Source organism: Malaclemys terrapin, chromosome 3, assembly GCF_027887155.1.
Source record: "Malaclemys terrapin pileata isolate rMalTer1 chromosome 3, rMalTer1.hap1, whole genome shotgun sequence".
Classification (NCBI taxonomy): Eukaryota; Metazoa; Chordata; order Testudines; family Emydidae; genus Malaclemys; species Malaclemys terrapin.
Genome location: NC_071507.1, coordinates 153,243,723 through 153,251,498, shown reverse-complemented (window position 1 = coordinate 153,251,498; position 7,776 = coordinate 153,243,723). Strand labels below are relative to the sequence as shown.

Genomic DNA, 7,776 nt, shown 5'->3' with positions numbered 1-7,776 from the left:
TAAAGTAGCACTCGGTGATAAGACCAAACTGACATTGCTGAATACTAACACAAGAAGCTCAGAGAAATGTGTGTGTGTGAGAGAGCGAGACAGAGTGTGTGCTGGGGGAGAGTGAGTGTATCGGCACATTGTCTCTTTAAGTTCAGACAGCAGATGGAAGCAACCAATCCTGAGGCAGAAGTTGGGGTCCCCCTATCCCTTCACCTCAGCATAGCGGAGACTGGTATACCGACGAGAGGAGGGGGACACCCCAACATCAGGCCCCGCCTCCCTCAATGGCTCTGCACAGCACAGCACAAGTCTCTTCCCTCCCCCCGGCCTACCAGCAGCCTGTCCTGCCTGCCTGCCACTGTAGTCCTAGTGCTGTGGAGAGAAGGATTCCACGTTAATGTTTTGATTCCATGATTCCCTTCAAGTTCTCCCACAGCCTCCTCTCCCCACAGACCAAGGAAATCCACCCCTTCCCTTCTAGTCCAGGCAGGAGTGTGTTTGCTGCTGGGAGCTGGCATGCTCAGCTGGGCAGCAGCTATGTGAGCTTTCCGCACTGAATAATTTCAGAACTTGTCCTGGGACTTTGAAATGCGCATGCCTGTGTAGTTGGATGCAAGGCAGCAGAGTTCAAAACAGTGACCAGAGCGTTATGAACGTAGTGTCTACATGGACGCTTTGTTGATCTAACTTTGCCTCAAAAAGCTTTACGGCTCTTGTCGAGGTGGTTTTATTTTGTCAGCAAAACAGGAGAGTTTTGTCAGAGGGAGGAGCATTGTAGTGGAGCAAAACCTCCACTGTTTTGTTGACAAAAGCTGCCTTTTGCCAACAAAACCGTGTAGTGTAGACAAGGCCTTAGCTCTTCACATTCAGGCTATGTCTATGTCTTGTAGATTCTTTCTGCACTGCATCTCTAAAACATGGCCTTCCCTATCCAGCCACAAAGCTAAAACTCTTGTCCAAGCTCTCATCACCTCAATTACTGCAACATTTTTTCCTCTAGCCATGACAAGTACAATCCTGCCCCTTTCACATCCATTCAGCATGCTGCTGCAAAGATCACTTTCCTAGCCCATCATGTTTGCATCATGTTTGTCCCTCTCTCTTTGCACCTCGCCAGTGGCACCCCTCTTCTGTATCATATCAAACATGAACAACTTGTCTTCACTTTCAAGGCCCTTCACGATCTATCCCACACACCTATCATCTCTCATTTGGGACTGAAAAATCAACACCTGCCTCCGATTGGCTCATGACGTCAGCGTCCAACACACACTTATTAAATTTTCAAACAAGCACCTTCATGCTTTTTCCCATGCTAACCTTTGCACCTCATTATTGTCCTTCAAAACCCTCTTAAAAACTCTACTTTGCTGTGAGGCCTACAGAAAAATTGACAATGATTAGACTGCTGGTGTCCTGAGACCACTGCCTCTCATGTGGACCAGCACTGTCTCATTGTTTCCTTGTACTCCCCAATCTGTCTGTATCTATTTGTTATCTCTTTAATTATTTGTAGATTGTAAGTTCTTTGGCGCAGGGGCTGTCTTTTTGTTCTGTGTGTACAGTACATAGCACAATGGGGTCCTATTCCATGACTGAGACTCCTAAGTGCTACAATAATAATGATCATTAATAATAAATAATTAATAATAGCAGTTAAATGTGTCAATGTTATAAGCAACTTAAACAGTAGTGTATAATGTAATGTGTTCGGTAGGCTACCAGGTTACTAAGGTGGTGTTACCAGCTCTACCTATAATTTTATCTTTATATTGTTTGAAAGAAATTTATCTTTTATTTTTTTCCCCAGTCTATACACCCAATCATTTGAGCAGGTGAATAATATTACTCCCATGAGTTGTCCCATTAAAAGTAAATAGGACTACTCACATGAATACTGTGTAGAAGCAGCAGTGATCTGTATGTTATGTATAACCTGTATGCTCAAAAAGTCTGTTACACTTTCCTCCCCACAGTTTTGTCTCCTCTCCCTCTTTGAATACCTGTGAAGTGGCTTTCTCCCTCCCCCTCCCTCCTGGAATGCTTGTAGGATGAATGGGCTGCTTGAACAGCTGGAAGATCAGAAGAGCTCCCAGGTAGACAAGGTGTCTGGAACTCTAATTAGGCAGCGATCACACACCCAATGCATGAACACTGCATGGACACTGCCCGAGGTGGAGAGTGAGCAACCAGACTCGGCCAAGTCATCTCTAGTTGCAGGCCATGAGGAGCAAGTCCTTAAAAGGGGAGGGGGCCATGTGCTCCGGAGTGCACTCACAAGCTTGTACATCCCGTGAAGGCCCTTTGCCCAGACCGCCTCGCCAGTGGTTCGCTGCGTTGCATTCCATCATGCCTCGGGAAGACTTATCTTCATCGTACCGTCCATCGCTGCACTGTGGGACCACTTACCTTGAAGAATCCTGACATTTCCAGTGCCATGCCTGTCCTATGAGTGTGAGTATGAGTCCCCTTCCCCTTCTTTTGAGCTTAGCTATCGTATAATAAACCTGCTGCTTTCTGCCAAACTCTGGTAGGTCATTAGTCCTCCCTAAGCTTACTAGCTGGCCCAATTTCGGGTAACAAATACAATTTACTCACATGGTCATGTATCCTCCAGATCAGGCCCTCTTTTTGTATATGAGCAAAGTCCAGTAATGCAGTAATATTTAAATCACATTCGACTCTAAATTTAGATTGTTTTAAATAACATGCATGTACAAAAACTAAGACAAGGCAGTTGTTTCTTAATATTCCAATAGAAAGTTTAAAAATAAATGTCCTTCAGCATTTACAAATTGCAACTCAAATATTGCTGTGTTGTGCAGAAATTGATATTGACTAGCAACTGGATATACACAAAAAGTGAAACTAGTGTACTTTAATTGTTCAACCTAATATAGCTGCAAAAAATAAATACATTCAGCTGAAGAGTAAATTATACATTTAAAATTATATCTGTTTTAATAATCTAAGATGTAATTAGTTACAAAGACATTTGTTTTTTTTAATTTAAAAATATAATTTGTAGCCTACATTGTCCCTCTGCTTTGTGTGTGTGTTTTTATTAATTATTTTACCGTACCCATTAATGTGCTTGGGTCCTCACAGAAGGCAAGTCCCTACCATGAAGGACTTACAGTCTACGTTGCAGTCGACGGGACTCTGAGCGGGAGTAAGGGTCCAAGCTACTGGATCCCACTGCAGATCAAGGTTTAGGTGCTAAACCTGACAAACAAGTGAGAATATAATATACTCCAGGAAGATGCAAGGGCAAGTACAAAAATGGGTTATGGAAATGGGGCCTGGGTCCTGCAACTGACTCTGCATGGAATCAACTTTTGGATTGGGACCTAAGACTGTACAACAACTCAATTTAGGTATACACTTGTCTTGATAGTTCCTTTTTTTCTGTACATACTTGCTTTTCTTGTATATGTACTATACATTTTATGTGGCCTGCTTTGTTTTCTCCTTTCATTCTATAACTTTTATTTCTATAGCTATCTGGACTTTGTTTCTCCCTCTAAAACTCTTCACTTTATAAGTTCAGTGATTTATTTTCATAGTCTGTTATCTAAATATTATATGGTTTTGAATTGTTCATCAGAAATGTAAACTTTTTGTAAGTAAAAACAAAATATTATTTTCATGTACTTTTGTATAATGAAACAAAGCAAAAGAAATATGGTTTCCTAGGAAAATGTCAGAGCTAAATAAAGAAACATAAAAACAATGTACCTCTGGGGAATATAAGAATGTAATAGGGCTGATCATATTTGCCAGAATGTTGAGCACAAACACATAAGGTTGATTAAGTCTGTCATAACAGTGGATGGTTAAGTCCTATGACAGAAAAATATGACACATTGATATGCCTAGGTAGTATATTTTTACACGGTCAAAATCATTATTGCTGTGAAAGTACCCTCCAAAAACAACCAAACTCATTGCTGTACTAATTTTTGTGGGGCAGAACTTTAATGTCAGATATGTTGCATTTGTATGCTGCTGTGTAATATAAAATCTGATAGTATTTTTGCACATGCAAACCTGATAGTAGGTTTTTGAGATATGTGGTAACCAGTATAATGAATCTAAGATGGGGGTGTACAGGGAGATTTTAGCAAACCAGTAAAGTGCCTGAAACCACTATGGATTATTGCTAAATGTAGCCAAGTCAGCAGGCCTTAAAGTGGCCATGTAGTGAGCTCAGCTTGACCAAGGCAGGAGGAGAGGGAGTTTTAGGTGCCACAGAAAGGGCAGCTAGACCCCACATCTTTCCTGATAAGAATTGTGTTGAAGTTGATGATACATGCATTTTAGAAGAGCAGGATGTGCCCCAGGAATGTCTATTGGGGTCTCAAGGCTGAAAACTCTGGAAAAACCCACACCTGGATAATCAATAATCAGAAGGAACCTCTTGCTTGACCATTGAAACTGCTAGCTTAACAAGTTTTCTTTAAGGGACATGTCATTGTGTTACTAATGTATAAAATAAGGGGGAAGAGTTGGGGGGGGGTCTCTGGGACTGGACTCTCCCTCTGGATGCATCTTGTGTTCCCCACCGGCAGACGGGCGGCCTCTGTGCCACTCGAGAGCCACACTCAGCTTCAGTAATTATCGAGGGTTGGAGGTGTTTTACTAACCTGTTGCGGACGTGTGTAAGTGCTTGAGTCTAAATAAAGCTTAGCTTTAAGTGAAAGCACTCTTGTGTTGTCCTGTTTGTGCCAGCCATCTATCAGTTGGACAGCCGTGTCTCCCCTGATTTATTTCCTGATACCACCTCGCATAGAGTAAAAGATAATGAGCTTTGGGTTGAAAGAACCCCAGGTAATAGGGGTAGGGAAAGAATGGGAGGGTTGGGGCAGGAGCTGGGATAGGGGAGCAATACAGGCATTGTTTCTAACCAGCTCCATGGAGAATCTGCTGAAATATCATGAGGCTGCATTAACTTTTGTGCAGAGCCCCTTTCATGCTGTGGAATCCTGTTTTGGGGAAATTCCAGAGGCAACAAAATGGGGAAAATGAGATGGGAAATCCCTAGAAGTCAGAGGTGGTGCTCCAAAGCCAGTGCAGAGGCACTGGGATTCTTCACAGATGAGACAGCCCTGCTCTCCTGCACATTCTCTGAGATTCATGTGGTTTGTGGATATTGAGGAGCTACAAATTCTGGGAGTTGAAACCCATCCCTCCCCCATATGGAGTGATATGGGGAAAATTCTACAAGGAGAACCCTGCAGACTTCTTGAGGGCCTCCTCCTGTGGATTTTTCTACATCTGTCCAACAGTTTCATCTGCTTTTATATGTAGTTACTCCCTTTCTTGGGCTAAAAGCATTAGTCAGAAATGCCTTTCTATGGTATAGGTTCCTCCTTTGTGGATATGTCTCATAGTATTTTCTCCTTGTGTGATGGTGGCAAGGCCCAGCCTAGGTCAAGAAGGAAGAAACTGTAAACTTAGCAGTTCCCAATTAGAAATCAAATATTGTCTCATTTCTTGAATTTCTAGTAGCTGAACAGACAAATGGCCTTCCCCAGCTGCGAGCTCACTTTGTAGATTCCCGGGATGGTCTTTTACGCTCACTGTTAAAAGGCTCACTGATTCTGACAACTTGAAAATTTCAGGACATCTAGTCTTGCTTCAAAATGTTGGAAATATAAAAGATCCTTCAGGATTCCTGCACTCCAGGAAAGCCTATATCAGCTTGATATAGGTAGGGTAGCTTGAAGTACCTGGATCCCTTATAACTAAGTGCTGTTCACTGTATATTTTTCATCTCTGTACTATAAACAAGGTAAGGTGCATTGGTTCATTTAAAGTATTGAGGTTATGGGATAAATAAAAGTAAAACTTAGTCAAGCGGTATTCTGTTTGCTGGAGAAATAATGGCATAAACCACAAAAGTAAAAAATTGACTTCTATGCTATGTCCAACAGAAGGCTTTCCATGGAAAAAGTCAAAAAAAGATACCCAAGGAAGAGCTCTGTATAGCTCAAAAGATTGTCTCTTCCACCAACAGAACTTGGTTCAATAATAAAATAATAAAAAGATATTATCTCGCCCACCTTGTCTCTAAAAATAGATATCAACATTTTGAAACTGGTTCATTACTTCCTGACACCATCATATAAACACTGAAAAGTATGCAAACTAGGATAATTTTTTGAGGGCCACAACATCAGATTCTTCGGTGACAGAATAATTATTTATTACCACCGATTGATTTCTATTTTCTAGATATTTAGGAATCACTCTAAAATGGTCTCAGACACACCAGGAATCTCTATTAAACTACAGCAGTGGTGGGCAACCTGCAACTTGCAGGCCGCACAGGGTAATCCACTGGCAGGCCACAAGATAGTTTGTTTACATTGACCGTCCGCAGGCATGGACACCCGCAGCTCCCAGTGGCAGTGGTTCACCGTTCCCGGCCAATGGGAGCTGGGGGAAGTGGCGCGGGCCATAGGGATGTGCTGGCTGCTGCTTCCTGCAGCTCCCATTGGCCAGGAACAGCGAACTGTGGACACTGGGAGCTGCGGGCAGCTGTGCCTGCGGATGGTCAATGTAAACAAACTGTCTTGCGGCCCGCCAGCGGATTATTGTGGCGGGCCATGTGTTTGCCCACCACTGCTTTACAGCAATAGTAGTTTATATCAAAAGCTGCCAAAAAGTCCATCATCATCAAAATAGTCAACTTCCTCTGCCTAGTCTAACAATGGGATCATTCTTGACCCTAACTAGTTTCGGCTCAGCATCAAAGAAAGGTCAAAACCAAAACCAAGAACTTTTCCCATCTCTTATGGATATTGTGTTCACCTTCAAGACAATTATGAAATGGTCACAGTCACAGTTATTTGGTAAACTGTGTCTTAAACCCCTTTTAGTCCTTCTCAAGTGCATCTGCTCTTAGATTGGATCTTTTACACCAGAGACCTGTGACCACCTGTAAGCCCTTCACTCCAGGGACCTGTGATCAGCAAGATGGTTAAAATGAATAAAAAAATAACTTCCTCAAAATAAATTATGTATTCACTGACCCAAAGGTCCAAAGCATGCAGAGCAAAAATTTAAATCAAGAAAGGACTATATGCATATTTCCAATTATCTAATCGTTAATCTTTCCTTGCAATGTTTTGTACATTTCAGACAGCCTGGTTATCTACACCTCTGAATTGTGAGAAGCTGACTGACTGCCGCAGTTTTTGTCTGTCTGTCTGTCTCTCTCTCACTCTCTGTTTCCTTGACAGCCTGTCAGCTCTTGCTGACACTCCCTGGGTAGCCTCTGGCCATTCACTCAACCCTTACTCATTCTTAGGCCCAAACATGGACGGTGGGTGAACCCCCCATTCGGGGAGGTTACTCCTCTGCCCCACCTCCTCCCACCTGAGGTCCCGCCCCTACCATGCCCCCCTGTCACCAACAGGAGTCAGAGTATCCCTGAGACCCCCACCATAGCCCAAGTCTCCCCCAGGTTCTGGGCTGCTGCTGGCCGCTGATGGCCCGTGCTGCCCTGGGCCACCGGCCAACTCGAGCCAAGCACCCACTGGCTTTGGGGGAGAGGCAGAGCGAGGGCAAGGCCTTGGGGTGGAACACGGATGGGGCCACAGCCTGGGTTTGGGGAGGCTTAGCCTCCCCATGCCTATTATACCTGCTGCCCATGGATCCAAGGACCTTTACTGTTTAATATCCTCCTTTTAATCCTAGGCTTAGCCTTGGGAAGAGTAATCCATTCTTATTATGGCTGGAGCCAGGTAGCAGGTATTCCCCATAAACAGCTTCCCCATT

At 43.4% G+C, this 7,776-nt stretch overlaps 1 long non-coding RNA gene across 1 annotated transcript; it reads left to right on the top strand.

Annotated features, from left to right (window-relative positions):
• The first annotated feature begins 1,722 nt into the window (after nucleotides 1–1,722).
• Nucleotides 1,723–4,693, top strand: LOC128834476 (uncharacterized). Its single transcript, XR_008444431.1, has 2 exons — nucleotides 1,723–2,445; nucleotides 3,100–4,693. It is a non-coding gene; the product is annotated as an uncharacterized LOC128834476 (long non-coding RNA).
• The last annotated feature ends 3,083 nt before the right edge of the window (nucleotides 4,694–7,776 follow it).